The sequence below is a fragment of the Oxyura jamaicensis genome, chromosome 4, assembly GCF_011077185.1.
Source record: "Oxyura jamaicensis isolate SHBP4307 breed ruddy duck chromosome 4, BPBGC_Ojam_1.0, whole genome shotgun sequence".
Taxonomy (NCBI): domain Eukaryota; kingdom Metazoa; phylum Chordata; class Aves; order Anseriformes; family Anatidae; genus Oxyura; species Oxyura jamaicensis.
Window position 1 is genome coordinate 44,913,090 of NC_048896.1, and position 23,082 is coordinate 44,936,171.

At 40.0% G+C, this 23,082-nt stretch overlaps 1 long non-coding RNA gene across 1 annotated transcript in view; it reads right to left on the minus strand.

Moving 5' to 3' along the window:
* LOC118167226 overlaps positions 1-21,672 on the minus strand; it is a 71,238-nt gene extending 49,566 nt beyond the window's left edge. Inside the window, exon 1 of the long non-coding RNA XR_004751028.1 lies at positions 21,545-21,672. This is a non-coding gene — a long non-coding RNA (uncharacterized LOC118167226). The remainder of the gene's footprint in view (positions 1-21,544) is intronic.
* Between the last annotated feature and the right edge of the window lie 1,410 nt (positions 21,673-23,082).

Below are 23,082 nucleotides of genomic sequence, written 5' to 3' on the forward strand. Positions count from 1 at the left end.
TGCCTGATCTGCTGATGACCCTTGCATATTCTGCTAAAACACCGGCATTCACTTGGGAAAGCCATACAGGTGCTTCTTGCAAAATCCTGCTTATATTTCTTGTATATTCAGGACAGTGAGCAGAATACAGCCTCAGGTCAGAGTAAATGGGCTTGGACTTACAATAACAACAGATATTAATACTTTCCCAGAAGTCTGCAGCCTGATCTGCCCTATGCAGTCAAACAGCACTGGAGCACATCTGATCACAAACAACTTAAAGCGGTGCATAAGCAAAGATTTGTTCCCCATTTATCCCACCAGCCTGAACAAGACCTAATAACTGAGAGCAGCTTCTTCTGTCCGTCAGTCTGCTGCTTGCTCACTTGTGGCTTGATCAGCTACTACCAAACTCAAGGAGATATCAGATGAACAGGGTCAGGAGTGTGGTACAGCAACAAGACAAAGCCCACAAATGCTCTGCTTGGATTTCTGCCTGTTGCTGTATTACAGTGAGTCACAGACACAGCACTGCCTGAGCAGCTCAAGGCCATTTGAAGAGTCCTTACAGGCATGCCTCTACTTGAATACTAAAATTTTTAAGATATTTTTCTCCGTAGGCCACCCCAAAACATATATTTATTAAAGTTGATTTTGGAAACGATAAAACATGGTAGTCCCACTACAGACCAGAACCACTTCCACATCAAAGCAACCCAGTTCTTTCACCAGATTTATAAAGTCTCAATTCTTATCCCTCCTGAAAACCAAAACACCACAAATATTTACTTTTCTGTCCAACACACACCTCGTTTCCTGCTTGAGTATTGCAGGAAACACCACTTCAGTCATGCAGCAAACAGACACGACTTCCTTTTTGCTCCCTCCCTCTTGCTCTCCCCTCAGTCCTTCTGGCTCCAGATTCAAGCACATCCACCTTCTTGTTCTCCTGATGCCAAAAACTGTACATAAGATTCCTCCTTGCTCAGACTGGTCTTGTCCTGAAGGGGATAACAAGTTCCAAAGGGCCACTGAAGCCAGGGCTTTAGTAGCACTACCATCAGTCACCACTGGTCACCTCACTTCTGACTTTGACCACTGTGAAGACACAAAAGTAGTAAAATCATTTTGTCTTATTACTGCCCCAGTCCTTACCAAAAATTCATCCCGCTGCTCTATAGCGAGCTCTATCACAATCCTACATCCCTCCACAGCAGCTGAGGAAATGAGAATGGGATTGGAACTTGAACTTTACCATTATCCAAAATATACTTCAAAATGCTCACATCCAGCTCACTATATGTCTGACATCAAAAGATAAGGAGACGCATTTGGGCTTCTCTTCTACCATTTTCTCTTTTCTTTGCACACATCCTTTCATTCAGTGTCCTGTTCTGGAAATGCTTGTGGTATTTCCATTCATTTTGTCTCTTCAGTAGATCTCCTCACCAGAAAACTGAGTGGCCTCTGATGGTTCAAACTCTCCTGAAGAGCCACACATGGAGCTACTTGAACCTTTTGCTGTATAATGCAAGGAGAAATTTACACCTGTATATTTCTGTAATGCACCTGTATTTCTTGCAGCCCAAGATGAGACTTGCAACTGGCAAGGATTTAACCAACAATGTTTAAAAGCTTATACACATACTCCCAAATGGTGGCTATTAAAGACTTAATTGGAAATAATTGGGAAAGGGGAATCCCACATTTGGATTATGTACCACAAGTCCTAAGAACTAAGAAAAGCAGACAGCAGAATGTAAGAAGAGAAAGTTCTGGGAATTTTCAAATGATTGTTGTTGCTAGGAAACCTTCTTGGTGTCCACATGTTCAGCATTTCTGTTGCATTTTATCCACATTTCTCAGACAGTGCTACTCCGTGCCATGCCCTAAAGGAGAAAAGTGCCAAAAACAGCACTGCAAAGCATTTAAATACCTTAATAAAAATACTATAAGGATGAGAAAGTTATATTGGATTAATTTTAGTCTAATTTGAAATGTAGAGAGATGCAAGAAGGAAAGACGAACAGCTTTATCTGAAGCATTTATATGATCCCCATTACTGGAGCATCTTAATTCTTTACAATCTCTAACATACTTATGCTAACAGCACACTTGCAAAGAGGGAAGTATTATTTTCTGCATCCTACGAATGGGGAACAGGGATTCATATTCTTAAAAAGCCTTTAGGAGTCAAACTCTCACTGATTTCAGCTGAAGTTGGGTTCCTATGTGTTTTGAGAACACAGACCAAAGCATCTACAGCATGCACAAGTAACCACGAGGTCAGAGGCCTAGCACCCTCTGAGCCCAGCCACCCAGATGCAGTGCCAAGAATGAAATTCAGGTCCCTAACCTAACTGCTCCCTACCCAGTTCTGCACCTCATATTCCTGCAGCTGATTACTCCCGATGCTGTGCTGCTCTTCTTCCTTGCTGCTGCCGAAGAGCATCTTGCTTCCTTCAGACCTTCGTCAAGATCATTTGGACTCCAAAGCTCACCCCCGAAGTACTGCTCTCCCTCTCTGCCTTGCTGTCATTGTGCTCTATTCCATTGCCTAACTGCCTGCCATTAGTAATGAAAACCATCAAGCAGAACAAGACTCATCTCAAATCTCAGCTACGCTTTACATATTCTTCCATTTGACAGGGAACTGATCATCATTCTCTGAGAATGCTCTTGCCCTGTTCCTTCACAATGTCATCTTAAGGCAATGAAATGTATGCCCCTGAGAATGTTGAACACTTTGCTAAAGTCAACTTAAAGTCAAACAGTTGCTCCTCTTACAAGGCTGCCCTAAAAGGAAATCAGATCGATTTGAAATGATTTCGAGTGTGAGGACCAGAAAAAGGTAATACAGCAAGTATAAAATAATAAGAATGGGATTCAATGTCTAACGAGTCTAACTAGCCCCGTCCCCTCCTAGAAATAATTTTTTTAAAGTTCCTGAAGAATATTCATGTTGCTGCTTTCTCCCATCATCTGTTGAGCAGTGACCAAATGAATACAATTTCTCTTTTAGTTCAGTCACAGACAAATAATTTATTTTTCCCAGGCCTTAATTCCTTTATACCCTACAATCCAGCTAACATCCGCCTTTCAGGATTGCTAAGACTTTGCTATTCTCCATTCAATATTTACAATAACCTCATGAAAGAGATCCCATGTAGCTACTGTCATTTTAGTATTTGGGGAAAAAAAAAAAAAAAAAAAAAAAGTCACTCAACTGTAGATGCACCAATGTCACTGAAATTACTGTGAGGAAAGGCTGATAATCTGCCCACTAAGCTTCTATATATTCCTCAAGTATGTGCCATTCTGGTCAGTCTCTGGTATGCTCGATGCACATAGTGCAGATGCACTTGTGGAAATGAAATCTTTCAATTTTCTGTTCATTAGACCTAAGCAAACCATTTTCTGCTTTGGTCTTAGTGTTTTTTGCTTTCCTCCACTTTTTCTGATGGCTCTCACACAGACTGCAGTGACAAAACTGTCAGCAGTTCATAAAGGGGCCAAACCCCTTCAGATGTTGCATACAAGTTTCAGAGCTGTTTTCAAATTTACTTCCTTTCTTGTTTCCTTGCAGATATCTCTTTGATGCCAGTGAGTAGATTTGGACATCAGATATACAATCAGCATGTGGGACAATTTCCCTACAAACTGGCCACATTCACAGTCATGAGCAGACTGTTGGATCTCCAGAGATCAAAATGAAATGCATCCAAAGTCTGTGTTGTTTTTCTACAACCTAGACTGCTACAGCAAAGTAGTCTTGGAGCCAAACTTCCTTAAAGTTGACAGGACACCAGACTTAGCAGTCATCTGGGCACCAGACTGAATCCAGCTCCAGTAGCTGGAAATGAAGATGATAAATCTTTTTAATTTATCATGGGAGAGATTAAGAGGTGCTGATCAAAGTGCTAGTAATATCGTCATTGTCTGGACCACTACGATTATTTCATTTAAGCTGCCACTCACTGGCACCTAAATATACCTCCTTTTGTTTCTCTCTCCAAACATGTCTGCTTTATACAATATGCTAAAAGCAGAACTTGCACCATGCCACAGGGGTTTTTGGTTTATTTTTTGTAAAAATACTAATTTAGAAAGTGGAGAGCTACAGTCCATGTATTTTACAGTCAATGCAGAGTGGCTTATTCTTCACCGCCGTGCAGTCTTAGGTCCGTGCTCTTGTTTGGCAGGCTGGAGGGAGTGGGAGGTGCTCTGCCTTCAGAGCACTGTGGAGTCTTGGCTCACTCAAAGAAAAAACACCACATTTTGGGTCTGGACATATCCTACAGGAGACTGCCATTAGCCCTTCTGGTTGGCAGCAGTGATAGCAGAGAGGTCTACAAGTAGGAGAGAGAGGGCAAACCCTTCAATTACTCAAGCAAGAAGGAGCAAGGGCTACCTAGAAGGTGATATCACACATTTACTGGCTGCAGATATTTTTCTTTAGTGAAGTGAACGCATAGGCAAACAACATAAAGTATAGAGCAGAGGCAGGAACAAAATGATGATGACTAATGTAGAGATGGGTGCAGTTTAAGTAGGGGACACGAGGCTCAAGCCTACAGTGCCCAGCAGGACTTGGAGAAACAACTGGACCACATAATCAGGTGCAAGAAGGCCAGGTTGTTCAGAAAGATTTCTTTATAAAAAACATCAAGTAGGTACAGGGACTCTGCCTTTCCAGGTTGTTCTGTACTCTCATAGTTACTTCAGATTATTCCACATCTAAAAACTGGGCAGGTACAACAAAGTGACAGCCAGAGCCACAACAAGAAGACCCTCGTACAGGGAAGAGCTGGACCAGCATCTTCATTGGGAGTGATTATGAAAGGGAAAATATCTAAGCCTCCCTGCATTGAAACTATTTTTACTTGGTTAGTTTGAAAGATTTTGCTAGTTTGAGAGATTCCTCATTTCCTGGATTGACAGTTTAGCAATATTTGCTCCAGTTTTCTTTCCTTTTATTATTATTTTTTTATAATACAGGTGTGTGATATGGGAAAATGAGCACAAATCTTCTATAATTAAGGCAGGGATTCTCCTGAAACTAGTCAGGGTTCAAAAGAAAATATATGTTTAAGCACAATCACAGTATTTCAGTAAAATTGTAAAAGATTTAGTCAGAAGGAAAGGGTAAAGGCATTTTAATTTCAGGCACAGTTCAAGCATCATCCATCTTCCTTCCCTTCCATAAAGGCAAACATTCTCAAGTTACAAGTTTTGAAAGATTTTTTTAAGTCTCCATTTTCCTTGGAGTTTAATGCTGTCTTTAATCAAGACTTCCTCCTGGAGTTCTACAGCTTATTCTACAGTCCTTGTAATCAGCATTATTTCTAGCCATTCATTTTTCCACACTCAGTAGTAGCAAATCAAGAATTATTTTCAAATTCATGATTGTGTCAAAAGTATAATTTAATTTCACATTATTTATTTTTTTCATGCCAGCTCACATAAATGATCCTGCCAAATACTTTAACAACTGTTCAGCTAGGAAGACTCTTTCTATGACAAATGCAATTCCAGTCTCTCTGCTGCAAAGATTTGAGGACAGTTTTTTTTTTTTTTTTTTTTTTTTTTTTTTAAGGGAAAAAAAAAATCCTGAACTAGCTCCAGGTTGAAATTTAATGACAGCTCCCTTTGGGAACTAGCGGTCAAAAAAACTCAAGGTTCCAAACAAATCTAAAAGGTATACAAATCCTACACATCTTTGCTTTAGGGTAAATAAAACTGAATCGGTACTAACCCCAGACAAGGGAGCAAGATGTAGACACTGTGAGTGCCTGGTACAAGTAAATGAGATACCTCTAAACTCATCCTAACTTAAGCAGAAGATTTTCTACTATTAAGACAATGTGGAAAAGACAAAGTGCATTGAGTCTTTTAATACGATTTTTGATCACAACTATGAAGAGCACAGAAAGTGTTTATGGAAATTACAGTTTGGGGTGAGTTTATAGAAAGACCGGCAATGTGCAGTCCCCACCAACAGCATATGTACAGAATCAGGCTGACAGACAAACCCACAAATGGGGGAAACTGCTTTTCCCAAAAGGAGAGTGGGAGAGTGAAATACAGCTTCTTCCTCCTGGTCTGACAGCAAGAAAAGCTGAAAAGAGTTCAGCTGTCTTGCCTGGGTGCATCCATGCACTGCTACTTTTTTTTTTTTTTGGTATCAGCAACAAGAATCTGTGACTCAAATACAAAGAAAACACTCCAAAATAATTGACAGATAACAAATGACAAGGAAGAATAAAACATAGAAAAACATTTGGAAGAATAGTGTACATTTTCTATCCTAAGTGTCTCTTGTATCAAACAAAGAAGATTTCAGAAAAGAATCTGAAGAAGAGATAGGCAACAGGGCAATTCAAGGAAAGTGTTCCTTGAATGTAAGTGTTGGCCAGGGTACATACAGAGAGGACGAAGGAAAACAAATAGGAAAGGTGACAAGCACAATATGGTGATAGCCATTGTCATGAAGCTGGGTTGAATGGGTTCATGGGGCCGATTTTCTGAGGAGTCAGTGAAGAAAGAGCTGAAGATCAAGGAAGGAGTGAAGGGAAGGGAAGCAATAGCTAAGGTCACTTAAGAGAGCAGACAGCAGAGAAAAGATGCTGAGAGTGACAAAAAAGTGATAGACATTAATGGATTGGAGGTCTCAAGAGGGCAGGGTGAGGCAAGGGGCAGAGGGTAAATATGCTTTGTTGAAAGAAATGGAGAGGCAAGAGAGAAAGCGGTGCTCAAATGGATCAGAGAAGGACCAGTGTTTTGGGAAAACAGGAACAAGGCTCTTCCAGTGAGTGGGAGTGCTGCTCTGGGCTTGTAAGTCAAGTGAGGGGGCGAGGGAAAGGAGACAAGAGGCTAAAAGGTCAGGTAGAGTGTTGGTGGTGAAGGCAAAGTCACTGGGATGAGACAACGAAGAAAAGCAGGTATCTTTATAAAAAGAGGGCACAGAGAGAGTAGCTGTGAGTGAGCGAGGCAGGAAACAAGGATGCGCTACTCGCACCTCCCTACCTCAGCAGAGGCTGCTCGGGGCTGTCAGACACACTGCAGGAATAGCGCAGGGCCTTCATGAAATCTGGCAGGTCTTCAGATCCCAGCCTCTCCCCACCCACACCCTGTCTGCAATGAATAGCTCCATTCATCTGGGCTGAGGTATTGATTTCAGCATCTTCTCTAACATGGAAATTCATGGAGGCCGCTGTGCCTTCGCTGAGCCATTTCCTGAGGGTTGCTGCGAGATCAGAACTTTCCTCCTCCTGACCCCAGGAAGAGGGAGAGCCCAGCACAGAGCACTGGCGAGGCTGTTAAAAAGTCACTAATCAGCAAATCAGCCCGACCACACAGGCCAGCACTAGGGTCCTGTTCTTATTTGTAAGCCCAGCCAACGCATGAAGCCCCTGTTGCTTCCTGCACTGCAAGGACTTTGGAGTTGGTGCAGAGACAAAGATCTTCGGCACAGCGTGTGCTTTTAGGGTATGAGCACTCACATTTAATACTCTTACAGAAACCTGCAGCAATTTGACAAGTAACAATGCAAGTCTTTGTGGAAAGAGCTGATAAAACTGCCACGAGGTTATCATGGCACACTAAGCAAAGCGGTAACAGCTTGGCTGCTCCCGCACTGAGATCTCTGCCCGTCAGCTTTATTGTTCACTTGTTCTCCCAGCTATGCCTTTTCTCAGCTTACTGGTGTTTTGCTCTGTGTTTATAACATGAGTGCTTATTGTGCACAAACTATGGTTTTGCTCTCAAGTTGGACACATCTAGTGCAACACATTCTGTCCAGCATGGAAGAGGACGACAACAATAACATAACATAAAAACAGTCCTTCTGTTGAGATGCTAACTACTCTTCATAGCCTGCTTACAAAAAATACACATTCAATGTGTAATGTGTTTAACTTAAGACACTGCAGCATTAAACACACTAAAATAGACACTTCATACTAATGACAGCTGTTGCCAGCTGCGTCCTTTGAACAGAATTCCTAACAAAACTGGACTCATGAAAATAAAAGAGGTTATTAGCATCATCCCGGAGAGCAAACAGAAAATCATTTTGCATTCTCTCTTCTTAATTCCTCTCACTTGTCGTCAGAGTATCTGTGCACCATTTCCAGTGGTTCTAGTGACACCATAAATCTTACCCTATCTCCATTTTCCTCCAACAGGTTGATGGTTGACTGACTGTTAATTCCGTGTTTTGTTTGTTTGTTTTTTAATCTGAAAATCTGGCAGTTGAATTCAATAACTGCATCAGATCTACTACTGAAAGCAAAGAGTCAAGAGACTTTGGCAAAGCAACCATCCTAATGAATTAATGTTTGCACAAAGCTTCTGAAGAAATAACGTGTTGTAGAAGCGCCAAGAATGCTATATGTAGATTTGCTTCCTCCCAGGCCTTTTGCATGCAGGGAAGCACAGACGTATGAGTAGAGAAGTATGACTCATTTTGAACTTTTGAATGAAATAGGTTTGACCCTTTTTCTGAAGGAGCAGGTTGCAGATTTGTCCTCCGAAACCCGACAAACAAGTTCATATACGGAGCTGACTTTCTGCACTTCTTGCCCTCTGAGTCTCTCTCTTTCTCTGCTGTGCATACATCTACTGGTTACTGTACATAAAAATTCTATACTTTTACCATACCTAAAACTACTTTTATCAATTTTAGGCAAAGTAAAATAGTTCACTCTTTAAAAGAAAAGAAAATGATAGATGGTAACAAGAATAAAGAACCGGCCAATTGCCTAAGAATGAGTGCAAAATGATTTCTTAAAAGTTCCTGCTGTTTTCTGGGGGCGTGGGGGATGTTTACAATTCAGTTGATCAGACTTTCAACTAATCTCAAAGAAGTTTTACATCTTAATGAGGCTCATGAGGTCCCTTGGTAGTTTTCAGTGTATGCATTACCAGCTTAACATTATAAGCAGCAAAAAAATGAAGAAGAAGGCACTGCAAGAAGACAGATAGTAAAACCTCAAGGAGCTTCCATTCAAGGAGTCAGTAAGAAGGTTCCAGTAGGCAGTGGTGATACTTGCACTGGGCGCTAATCCCATCCAGGCTTTAATGTCTCCAAAGAGGATAACAATTAGAAGAATTAGACTCCAACCCATCTTAAATTGAGCTACAGTGAAAACAAATGCATGAGTCACAGTATCTTTTAGGGACTGCACAGAGCTGACCTGATTAGCAATGAGAATGAAAGAGCAACCTGCAATAACATTCTCCGTGTTACAGATACTGCAGAAAGCCACCGCCAGAGTGCACATGCACTCACTGACAATGCCTGGCACACCTTTCAAAGGCAAATTTGCCTTGGTATCAAATACACCAAATGAGGGCTACCTCTCCAGGCTCCAACTAAGATCTTCATGTGTATCACCTAGCCTTGTTATATTTTATTACTCTTTGCCCAGCACCAGAGTGAGGTATAGATGATCTTGCAAAGTTCTCCTGCCCTTCTGTTCACACCATGGAGAAAAGCCTGCTCTGCTTACATCTCATTCAGGTCAGCAGTGAGCTGATTCACATTGCACATGGATAACTGCTGGATCTCCAGTCTCTGTCATGAAATATAAACACATGTGCTCTTTAGATTTCTATCAAGCTCACATTTCTGATCATTATTCCTAGGTAAAAACATACTTTATAATTTGAAGGCAGGATTTATAGATATTTGAGCATCAGAATTAAATAACGATAATACCTCTTTCACACCACAGTTCAATTCTACAAACAGGGAGTATATTCATAGAAGCCACATTGAATTAATGCTTCTCTGACAGTGTAGAACCTTTATTGGAATATGGATTGGATTGGATGGTAGTACCCCTAGGTGTTACTATGTTATCCAGGCCAGCATTATATGACAACACCGATCCAATGTTCAGAAGACCTGAGCAGCCGGGTCATCACCTCATACTTTTCATAGCCCTTCTTTCAGCATTATGCTACGAAAATAAAATTACTGATAAGAGGTGAAAGGAGATGAGAGATGTAAGCAAGGCTTACATTGGTCAGTCATTAGCTAAAGTGAAACAAACAAACAAACAAACAAAGAAAAACATATTTTTAGAAATTTCTGCATCAACAGGATCCCTAAAAGAACACAATTTCCTATCTTCCAACATTATTAGCCTATACATGAAGAACTAAATGCCATTTCTAAATAGACTAGAGAGCTGTATGGCTGACAATAGCTACTAAAGCAAGAGTTAAAAACTAAGTATCATTATTATTTAAAATATATTTAAAAAAAAAAAAAAAAAGACTTGGAGGGAGTGCAAAAGTTCCAATTTTTAGGGCATAATAAATCTTCTAAATTGTGGGATTAGGAAAAAAAATCTGACATTGATTTATCTTACAAATGTCACTTTAAAGGTGTTTGCCAAAGATTACTGGAGGCAGTTCAGAACAGTTGAGTGGAACTGGCTGTTAAATCCCATGTTTCCCAATGCAGTTGTTAAGACCCCCATTAGCAGAAGACTGCCCTTCTAGTTGTGTCCACTCTTCTCCTTTCCTCATCCTCCCACCAGGCTCAGACCAGGAAGACCTAGGCTCTACCTTCACCATACACTGCTCATCCCAGTACTGGGACTAGCCAATGGTGTGGCAGAAACACACCCAGAATCTGAAACATCCGAATGTCATGTCACGGTCAATGTCAGCAAGAGGATACAGGGACAGGGGAGTGGCTGAGCGCTGCAGCTCCCGTGCTGCAAGGACACGATCGTGCTAGGATGACTGCAGACAGGTGGGTAATTTACGGCTGGTGTGAAGGTTACCAGAGTGGGGCATACCAAAGCCATCTCATTAACTCCTCCTACTCTCCAATCCAAAGCATCACAGTTCAGGTAAGAGTACAAATTAAAGGAAAAATAATAGCAACACAAAAACCCATAAATCTCTTTACCACATAAAAGCTGGGAATAGAGAGAAAGTTGGGCAGAGTGCCAGCTTACTGCCACTTTGCAGACAAAGCATGTCACACCTTTAGTTTGGAAGTTCATAAATAGATTTAAACTGTTGATACTTCAGAGGCCAGTGAGCAGGAACAAGGTAATTTCTTTTAAAACTCCAATGACTACATCCAACAGCAAGACTGCCATGTTGGCAGTAGGTATATAGTTGGTTTTAGGGGACCTTTTGTGGCTTCCCCCCTGCTCTTCCCCCCACTTCTCCCCCCTCCCCCCCACAGTAAGCACATTTTGAAAGAATGATCTCTTTTTATATCTGCATGGGTGTGCACATATTGCTCTCAAAGCAAGCTATTAGATTAATGCTATTATTGTAAATTAGCTAACAAATTAGCTAAACCCTTATTCCATGATCACCATATGAATGTGTCCTATTACCTAAGCATGCGGGACATCAGAATCTTTGTCTGGGGATATGGAGGGCAGGTGGGAAATGTTTAACAGTCTTCTCCACTGACTGTGTCTTGAACAAAAAACGAGAGCTGCCTTTACTGAGGACATAGGATTAAACTCACTTATTGGAACTTGTTTCCCAACCCTCAATGGCATCAGACTCTCATTTCTTTCTCTTCAGTTTGTAGCATCTGTAACCAAGGAGAATCAAAGATGGGACATGAGCATTGACATTTTTCAAATAATCCCCCCAAAATGGTATATGAGAATGGAACATTTCCATTGTACAGTTGTTAAAACTCCTAGTCAGTTCAAGTATATCTCCCTCATGCCACATCCAGCGTTGGTAAGCAGATCACTCTGCGCACACACATGCAGCTGGCTCAGCTCACAAGTGCTCTGCATGACTGCGCATTCACAGACAGGTCTTAGACATCCAAAGCTCTGCATAAGCCAGAGCAGCAGTTCCCTAATGAGGAGACTGGCGGCTAGTATTTGAGATACAGGTTCAATTCCTTCTACATAATAAACTTCATTACTCTGTCCTGCCATTCTCTATCTGAAAAATATTCCACTTCTACTACATGAAAGAGTTGCAAGTGTAAATAAAGACTTATAGGCACTCCTATCAGAAGAACAGGAGACGTAAATCTCTGTGATGTAGCTGGAGGAGCAAAAGCAAATCTAAAATGACTCTGCAAAGTGCTCTTGGGTCCTACAGTTTAGACTTAACTGCAGCAGTTGCCCTTTGTGTACCTTTCATAACATGGATTTCTGAATTCATTGAAGACTTCAGGTAAGAATTTGGTTTTAATTCAGAGAACAAGCCTGCTTAAACCTTGCTTCTGGATGGAGTGATCAGAGGGGGTTCGGTTATTTTATTTCTCCCATAACATAAATTATGTGAGGCTATGTGTCGATCTTAGAAGATCCTCCATCTGGAGATGGGACTTTTGCCAATTATGTCATAATTTTTCTTTCCTGAAGTGCCTTGTATTTGTTATATAGTAATCAAAATTCTAAGCAGTTCAGGTGGTGGGTAGATTTCCCTGTGACAATGAAGTATGTTTTATGCTAGACTTAGGCCAGCTTCCTGCCACTTCATAACAAAAATATGATTAATAGTATGTAAAATCCATATTTTAGGATAGAAATAAATTGGGCCATTGCAGTATTTCTATTTATCTGGGGAAATTTTATTCTGTCATTGCGTGACAACGTAATTCTACAGAATAAAACAAGGCTTTGTACTTAGGGAATTTCACTTCTGTGTTGAAAAAATATTTTTACTGTAAAATGGTGTAGGAAAGGCCTGAATTTAGGAGAAGATTAATAGATTAGATAAGTGCTTTCTTAAAAGGATATGACAAGGCACTTCTTACAGATGGAATTGTAGCAGACAATCTTATTTTAAATAAAAATAAATAAATGAATGAATAGAGTTTATTTTTACACAAGAATATGAAGAGTAGGTTTTTGGTGAATAGGAGAATAACGAGTTTTAGCAATTACAATGAATTCACAGAAATCTGCAGTAAGGGAAGTCATTAAAACATAGTATCAGCCACATACATGTTCAGTGAGTGTGTGTATGTATAATAAAATAACATTTACGTCTTGCTGTAGTGATTTTTAGCCAGACATCTCAAAGAGCTTTCCTAATGTGGAAAATACCATTTCACAAGGGAGCAAGGGAGACATAGAGCAGCAAAGTCACTTTTCAAGGGACCTGCTTGGTCAAAGAACAAAGAGTAGAAAAGAGTTGTCCTCTCTTCCAGTCTGGTTTTATACAGTGGACTTATCACACACCTTACACTGAAGAAATAGCATTGTTCTGTAGAAAAATGGTGGATTTTTTTTGGCTCAAAACACTAGTAGATAGCAATATAGTGCCCCTTACCCTGGTTTCCAATTGATATTGGTTTTATTCTGGGATTTAAAACTTCCTCATTTTGCTGGAGGAAGGTTTCATGTTCACGGGGAAAAGGAAGTGACTTATGAATGGTGATGAACAGACAACGAATGAGTTTACTTTAGTCAACCTGTGGACAGCCCTTCTGGCAATATTTCTCAAAATGTTACAGGATCACAGCAAGGCTGGCATTGCTTGGGGTAGAAGTGTTAGAATCAAGACCTGAAAGTGGTGTTTTTGTGGACAGACCTCAATGCAGATGGACAATGCATGGAAATGTGATAAATGATGGGGGGGATTTAGAAAGGAAGCCTTTGACTTTCTTCTGAATGGCAGCTTTGAAGGGATCACAGTTACCTACATGGTAAAGAACCTGCAGACACCTGAGGGTTACCTTTATACACCCAAAACATCCTTCATTTTGAAATCTGTAGCCTTCATCCAAATCCCTTATGTGTGGTCAAGGAACAGGATGGTTCTCTTTTCCTGCTTCTCCCTTTCCCTTTTTGCCATCCCACTCTTATCTCCTTCCCTTTCTCACCAGAAGATGCACCTGTGTCATATCATAACTAATCCAAAGGCATGTTTCTATGAAACAAAGGCAGCAGCCACACTGTGCATGGTCGATCACCAGCAATGGAAATTTGCACCCAATACCACACAGCTGCAAGACAGCAGCTTCCTCCTTCCAGCTGCAGCCCAGAAATTCAGACATCCAAGGCTGGTAGGTGCAGCATCCTGATGTGAGATGAAGAAGTTTGGATATGATTTACTGTTAGAATCACTCCTGGAGCTGGCTAGGCTACAAACAGGGAACACATCACACATCTCTACGGTTGCAAGTCAGTGGTCTAACTACTGCAATAGTTCTTCCTCAGTAGTTTCTCCCAGCTGTAATCAGAAGTCAAACTGCACATTCATATTAAGATCAGGTGAAACTTGCACATAATTTTAAATCCAGTTGTGAACTATTGCCTCTCATCATTCACTTTTAAGCAGGTTGTCCTCTTTCACAGAGGACATTTTGAGGTACTTTTCTGAACTACAACAAAGATTTTCAAGGCTGCAGAGACAAAAGTTAAGCTGAAGATGCCACTGGAAGATTAAAGAAAGGAACTTAACACTTAGTTCTTTCAAACTTTGGGTATAACGTATCTGTTGTGGTTTAGCTTTTTTAGATGTCAATATTGCAAAGAACTACCTATCTGTGAAAAAAAAAATACAGGAGATCAAGAGTTATGTAACACAGATAATGTAAGCAAATCATTTATGAAGGCACAGTAAGCCTTGTGATCAACTGTGTACTAAATATTAGAAGGAAAATGTGGCCTCCGGTACCATTACACACTTCATGCGCAGCACTAATGAAAAAAAAGTAAATGACCTGATATCATATCCAAGATAAACTCAACCTTCTGCTAGGAAACAGTGTGAAATTTTGTTGTCTGAGTTATGTTCTAATCAGAATTTTGGATGAATTTGGCAACGCCATGCAAACTCAAACCAAGCTGAACACCATGGTGCTTTGCTGCCAGAACAGATTTCTTACATAGGTCCAAACAGTCTGGTATCAAAGTTTTATTATAAATGGGACAAAATTAGAATGTAAGTGGATAGGTTTTTTGAAGGTGTGTGTGGAGGTAATAACCTTGTAAAACTGAAGGACAACATACTAAGACTTCCATTTAAAAATATGCAACTAGTTCTTACTGATTCCAGTTGGTCAATCAAATTGTGGAGCAGAATGGATGTCTGCTGAGCTCCTGGTCCCTGGCAGTTCTGGGCTGCCAAACAAAACCAAGAAAAAGCACTTGGAACAGAGCAAAAACTTAGTTACTCAGTAATGTCTCTACTGGGATTTCCACGTGGCAGTTGAACACTGGAACTTGAGCTTACGCAGAGGGTTCAAGTTCAGAAACTGCTCCAAAACCACAAAGCAATTATTTACTGAGTTGGGCTGGAAAAATATATATATATGTGTGTGTGTGTGTGTGTGTGTGTGAAATCTGATGGCTTAGCTACACTTACAAAATTCCTTTCCAGATACCAAAACATTTCTGTGAACAGTTGGTGTTAGAAGACTTATACCCTTAAAATCAGCAAATCTTACTTATTATCTTCTGACAGCATCTAAGAACTTGTTTCTAGCCAATGGGTTCAAAAACAATTAAATATTTCATTTGTATTGTACCTAAACTCAAGTTTTAACTTGGCCTTGAATCTTAGCATAGACTGATGTACATCCCAACCTCATGCCTGTTGCTTGCCATATCCTATACTACTCTCTTTACATTTTTCTGAGTAGGGGAGGAAGACAAGAAGTCAGGATAAGGGTTGTTTACACAGAAATAATAAAAAATATTTTTGATAACCTAGGACATGTATGGAACCCATCAACTTTAATAAATTATATTCCTTATGCAACAGGCTTAATGAGAAAATGAGAAGGCAGAGCTGCATTTTGTGTTTATTTATTTCCTTTTACTTGTATGATAAAGCCCTATGTCATGCCAAAGCTATTAAACCCATCACAACATGTGAGCAAATGTGACTCAGTCAGAACACATTACATGCAGGAAGGGAAAGATGCAAAGATAAGATATTAAGACTGAAATCAATACAGGATTCTCTTTTACATATCCCAACAGTCTCATTAACTTCAAAGTAGCTGATATGAATGTAATTAAAGAGTAGAACAAACAGCAAAAGGGGAAAAAATATAGGTCCCAGTTTCAAGATTCTCACTAAAATGGCATAGCACAGGGCTGTACAATAAATTACAGGATACACTATGCCAAACCTAGCAGATTTTTTTTAAAAACAAATAATAGTGACATTTTAAACAATGTAAATTGTATAAACACGGGCATCTGCAGTTTAAACACAAATAAGCACTGCCACCAGGGAATAACTTTAAACCACAACAAACATAAATTCTTGGTGTTCTAATGTGCCAACCCAAGCTCCAGTGTTGCAGCTGACTAGTAGAACTAAACTTGTGTGCCACTCACACAAGATATTCCTGTACGAAAAAAAGAATCCGGTGCACCACGGTGCCAAAGCTTAGCTGGAAAACTTGCAAATCACCTTTGAATGGCACCAATCACAGTGGACACCCATCATGCTTGGAGTAGATGGGTGTCGACAGGACAAAATCTAACTTCAAGGGCAGTATAAGGCAGCCACTGGAAATCAGATGCTGGTTTGCTCATAGGTGCTTTCCACATGCCTGGGTGGGCAGCAGGAGGGAGCCTGCACCACTGCCAGCAGCATCACCCAGCTTACACAGCAGCCAGACAGGACACGTTGGCTGACAGTGACACCTTGGTAATGGTCAAAAACCAGCTCAAGAAATTAGTGCAGAAGACCTAGGGAAACAAATGCTCTGGCATTTTTCATGAGCTCTAAATTCCTAACTCCTCCCCCTCCTGCTCACCCCACAAATATAAATTGAGGAATTGATGGGATAACAGTGTGGAACATCCTTAGTGGAGCATCAGCCCCTGTTTCAGATATACATTGCTGAATGCTCCTACCAAGTGCTAAATTAAAATTTACAGTAGTGCTAATTGAAGTCATATTTCTGTGTGTGCTGCGTGCTGTTAGGCAAGAGGAGATTTCTTTTCCTGGAGATTAAAACATCAGTAACGTCTTTTCGTGTTTATACCAGTTTAATGCAAAAGCAAAACATAATTATAGGAGGCCGTTAATGGATTAGATGGCCAGTGTTGCTCTCTAGCTGTGTTCCAGTTTTTCCTCTCTTGGCATTGTGCTGTCTGTTGTCATCTCCTAATTATCTGTTCCCTGTTCAGTTGGCAGCTTTAATAGTTTGGGGGTATTATTCAAACCCAAATTAATTTGTGTTTTTCAGGAATTGCTGAAAGAGTAGGAGTTTTATTTGGAGCTAGATATGGCAATAAAATTTTTATCAGATGCAAAAGTGAAATATTTTTTTTCTGGCTGACTTTCACTGCCAGAAACTATTCACATTGATCAGCAAGAGCAGAGAAGGCACTGATATCACAAAATAAAACAAGAACTTCTGGAAGCATTTGGCAGCTCATTGGTTTCCACGTAGCCTAACATCACCATGTACCAGTAGTTTCTGAGGGTGGAAAGCTATAGCACTTCTGTTGGAAAGGGAATCTACTCAGGTTCTAACTGTTGGTAAAGATAAGTTCAATAATGTAAGGGGAGAAATCTGGCATTACAATCTCAGTATATTCATTCGTGTAGCTAGTGAATTAGCTGTTCAGAATACTACATAGCACTTAGATAGTGACAAATCCTGATAGGGATTGCAAACCTGAAAGTCCCTTACAAACTGCTTGAGCATTAAATGCCATGCAGCCATTCTTCCTAATTTGGGCAGCATGTGGTCACCATCCACAAAAATATACAGTGAAAAATAGTCACAGAAATGTATTGCAAGCATACTAATGAAAAAATAATCTATGAATGCATTTCATAGATACTGAGAAAACACAGTGTTTCCTGAATCTCATGTTCCAGATGCATTCAGCTCCCAGTGTTTTTTATAGAAAAGCAGGTTGCACAGACGAATCTCTTGCAACAGTCTCATACAACCTTTTAAAGATGAAAATATCCCCTGTATTAGATCTTGAAAATGACTTTGGGGGCAAAAGAGAATGAGAAAGGGGAAAAAAGAGGGAGATGAAGGCAAAACAAACACAAAAAAAAGTTCATTTGAAACTGATCAAACCCCATTTTCTCCCTCTGCATCAGAAATCTCTTTTATTTCAGTGATGAATTCATTTTCAAAGACATGCCAATGCTTTTGAGGGGAATTCCGGATCTTACAGCTGTGCAATCTGCCCTGCAGTGTACGCCTTGCTCGCCCACCTGCTTTCTGCAAAACACCATGAACTTCCCAGAGCTTAGGCTGTGCCAGTAAAATTGTACTTTATAGTTGTCACTGATCTCCAGCAAAGACAATGCCCAGCCCGTTATATTCCAAAGTTAAAGTGGTAAAGTTCAAAACTGCATATGAATGAGTTAGAGGAACTATTGTTACCTTGCAAAGGGTTATATTGTATTATGTATGGTGTCCCGTTAATAATGCATGGTTTTACACAGCACTTAAAAAGCAGTTTCATTAAACAGTTTCATTTTAAGAATAATTTGTTAAGAATGCAGCTTCTGAAAAAGGCTAAATTCTTATTCCCATATTCAAAGCATAACCCACATGCTGAGAATAAAGGAACAGTCCTATTTTAAACACATATTACAATTCATACTTTGAAACATCTTATAAGTATAGCCTTAAGTACTTCCCATTTGATAGTTACTTCATTTTTGCCTGCTTTTGTTTTCTTCTTCATTCATGTTGATTTAACAATATGTATTAAAATTTTAATTTCTTCTCTTGCTGCGCATTCAGGTGCCAACAATGAGTCGAACTCCACTGTTTAAAAGCATGTTTACTGGGGCAAAACTACGTCCCTTTGTTCTCATGAGGGCAAATGTAGTTTTGTTATCGTGGAAGATTAAAAGACCTGACCCTTGGCACTGAGAAATATTGTGGCAACTCCTACAACTCCTGACTTGAATACTCTAAAGTATGGTCCCTTGGTAGCTGGCAGAGCACTAAAATGTATACTGTATCTGGCAGAGGTGTTTATGTTCAGCTTTCATCTTACGCGTGCATTAGCTACTGAATTGACTATATTGTCAGGAGAACAATGCATCAAGTCCAGGCCTGGCAGATCCTATCTGATGGGCAGGTAAAGCAATAGGAAAGCAGGCACTCATTTTAAGAAAAATACCAAACTGCAGTCAGATGCGCACTATACCTCCCTTGCTGGTGGAATTAAACCAATTCCCTCCTCCTTGATGACGGCTAATGCACAGCCAGCTCCAGGAGCACATGCATCATCAATGGGGAGCAAATCACACTCAGCAGTGTGCCAAAATGGGGGTGGAACAAGAATTCCTACAAGGAAAGCCATCATCCATACACAAAGACAAAAGACAACAAGTGGAAAAAGATACCATTTTTACCTCAGCCTGAATAAGGCTGAGCAGCCTCTTTTTTTCTTGTAACAGAAACCAGTCCTTCCCAGCTTCAGCCAACCACTGTGATGAGAGCAAACAGCACTGCCGACCTGTCTGATTTCGTTATGAATGTTGTGATACCTGATGTCTTCTTTGAGCCCCTGCTCCTTAGAGTCCCTTCAGTACAAGACCCTCTCTTCTCCACTCCAGAAGAGCTGTGACACCTTTCTTACCCTCGTGGCTGCAGAAGCGACCTCAAGAACAGCTCCCAGGGGGACAATAAGCTTCCATCTGTGGGCGCTCACCCCGCAGCCCTCCAGACCAGAGACTAGAGCAGGCTTAGATAAAAGCAGACTGCCCACAGCAAGAGTTCACCAGGCAGGGAACGCTGATAACCGCCAGCTGCACCAGCAGGGGATGCCAGCATCTAATACCAGCCATCATCGCCAGCGAGCTCCGGGTGATCTGTGCCAGGGGCCACAGGGTCTAAACTCAGCCCAACCTTTCCATTGCAAAAGTACAGAAAAACCTGGCTGACTTTTCTCTATTACAACTCCTTTACAGAGAATAACTTTTAATTACTTTAAAATAAATTAACAAAATCAAATGTTTTTACCTCTTCTTTCCCATGCGGACAAAAGAGTAGCAAGAGAATAAAGAAAAATAAAAATAATAATAAAAAAAAAGATGGCTTCACCTACAGATACAGAATGAATTTTCAAAGCCAGCATACTAGGAAAAGCATTTGTTTGCTTACAAACTCTCAAAGTGCAATAGATTAAAGCACAGAAAGTATGTGCTAATGTTCACAGCTCCTTTCCAATGCATTTATATAGTCACCTAGAAGATAGTTTGCAGTATTTGTTCATTTCTGTAGACTGCTGAAGAAGTAGTTTATGACTGAGCACTAGGAAAAACTGTGGTTGAAAATGCACATTTCAGCTCAGTTTACAGATGGTAACTTTTGAAGACAGAGATTTTTGAAAAGTTTATTCATAACATGAAATTTTTTACCTTGTACCAGATGATTCTAAATTCTCTGTTTCTTTAGTTTAGCATCTCTATCATGCAAGGCATTTTAACTGCAGTTGAGAAAGATTCCATTTCTTCAAAATTTTGCTTCTCATGTGCTAGATTATCACTTCTTGACCTCCCACAACAAAATTATGAATGTGCCCTTATGAAACACACCCCATGAATACAGCTGCTTTGGAACACAAAGAAGCACTTCCAGAATAATGTAGGATTGAATTTTCAGTTGCACTTTCATATAGCCCACTTCTTTTGTTTTTAGTCAGTGATAAAGCACTGTTAATTTTAATGGGAGCCATGAAAACAACACAGCTTGCCATGAAAATACAGTCTTCTGCTTTCTCGTTAATTGCAATACATTTAAACCAGAATTTTCAGAAATATCGTGATCAAAGTATTACTTGCCCTGCATTTTTTTTCAAAGAATCAACATTTGGAATAATTCAGAAATACTTTTTAAAGAAAATTTCTACACCAAGCTTTCTCTGTACTGAGCATGTATTGGTCATGTTTTACTGAGTTTCTGTCCTGTTCTGGGCCTGCATTCTTGCAGCTATGGAAATTGTCTGAAATTGTCTGAAATTCTAGATTTTTCAAAAGAGACTTTTATTCTAGACTCCAAAATAAGACGTGCTGAGCATGTGGTAATATAATAAAATTGGGAAACATCCAGAAAATTGTGGTAAGATTGCCATTTAGAGGAATTTCACTCCATTTACTTTTTTAAAAAACTTGAAATCCTAAATTAAATTATTTGCTACTACAAATAATGGAAAAAAGTAGATCTGTAATGGCAGGCTAATCACCACCTTGCAGTGCCACTTTGAGAGTTTTGGTATGTAGGGTTGATTCACCTTTTTTCTTTTGTAAATGTTAGAATCTCATAATGGCCTACAAACAAAAGACATCAGCCATAACTATCCCAGTCCTTGCTGCAGAGAATTCCCAGTTATATTTGCTATGACATTCCCTGTTTGTACTTTAAGTTTCCTTGTTCGTAACTCCAACAATGGTTAACATCTTTAAAGGACATTAAGTTAAATGGATGGTGTTACACAAGGAAATTGTTTTCTACTGTCTATCTAGAAAATTTTGACCAAGTTCTGTACTTACGGTTTCCCAGAGCAGTCTCCTATTCTGTCATCATAGTCTTAATATTTGTCCCCTCATGCTTCTTCCTGTCCTGATTGTATATACATTCAAATCATTAACTTTCCCCTACCTTATCAATTCAGGCAGAAAGCTCTCTATCACTGGCCTCTTCATAACCTTTAGTTCTTCCAGTCTTGTGTCACTTGCAAAGGTAATCAGTGAGAATCTTCTGTGTTCTTTTAGGTCATCACTAAGCTGTCACCTAGTATAGAGCAGAAGAGAAACGGACAGGGTCACCATTGGCCTCAAAATTCAAAGTTGCAAAAAAAAACAAAGGCAGAAAACTGCAAAAAAAACTACTGAGAAGCAGCTTCCAATCACCCTTTGTAAACAGCACACAGATACAATGCTGTGTCCTTAGCATGTGATCTATAAACTTCTTCTAGGAGAAGCAGCCTCAGAAAAAAAATGTGTAGACTCTTCTCTGGCATGTTTGTGATAGATTTTCTCAGTCTGTTTAGCCTGAGGTTATGAGTGGCCACAAGGCCTCACAAGACAAAGATAACATGTCTCCAAAAGGACAAGGATCGTGATGGTGCCAAGACAGCAACTGCATTTGAAATGCACACAATAAAAATTAAAAACATGAAGTATATCATGTAAATACAAGTACCCACACTTGCTGAATATTTGTTATTGCATATTGGTAGAATAATAGAATTTGTATAAGAAATGTGAAAATAAAGGCCAATAAAGGCCTGTGAGACTCACAAAGAATTGGAGTTCTACTTTAGTTGCCTTTGTTAATAACTCATACTTTTCTATCCTGGTCGTCTTTGCACAGGAAGACATTTTACATGCACACTATGTTAATTAGGCATGTAAAAGACATCTCAAGCCTGCCAACTCAACTGTTTTGGGCAGTATTCCACCAGATTTCCAGACAATTAGCAGCTGGAACATCTGGAAATCCCAGACAAACGGCCACCAACCATGCAAAAATCGACTCCATATCACAGAAGTGTCTGATGCATCCCAGTTCAGAGGTATAGACATCACAAGAGGTACTTGAGCCTCCTGGAGTGCATGCATGGTGAATCTGACATGTCCAGGACACACTGGAGTAGCTGAACAGGCATTGATCACGTACATATGAATAGGTTACTCACATGCACTCAGAGAGATGCCAGGTTTACTATTCTGGGGCTTGAGGAGGCTGGAAGTGATGATACAGTGACCATTTCATTGCTGAGTAGCACGACATCATTCAGGCTATATTTTATCTTCCTAATCTCTAGGACTCCGGCAGTATGTCCCCCAGCTGGAGGAGGAGAGCTGAACTTCTGCTGTGTGTTGCTATTAATCTGGTGGTGTCAAAGATCAAGTCTAAGGAACTCAAAATAAAAACCTCAATCTGTTTCTTTTGTTTCTCCCTGTGGCCTAGAGATCTATCCTCTAAGACATCAGGAAGGAAGTAAATACAGTTTATATCCAACTGCTGTAGTCATTGAAAAGGTAAGTCTGACCGGTGATATAAAATCCTGGTATTTTCTGAGGTGGTTTCAGCATTCTGGCTAAGATTTTCAAGTCCTGATGCCCAGAATTGGGCCCATAAAGCTCCTGTGCATAATGTCTTGTTGTCAAAGTGCTCAATGTCCAATAGTTTTT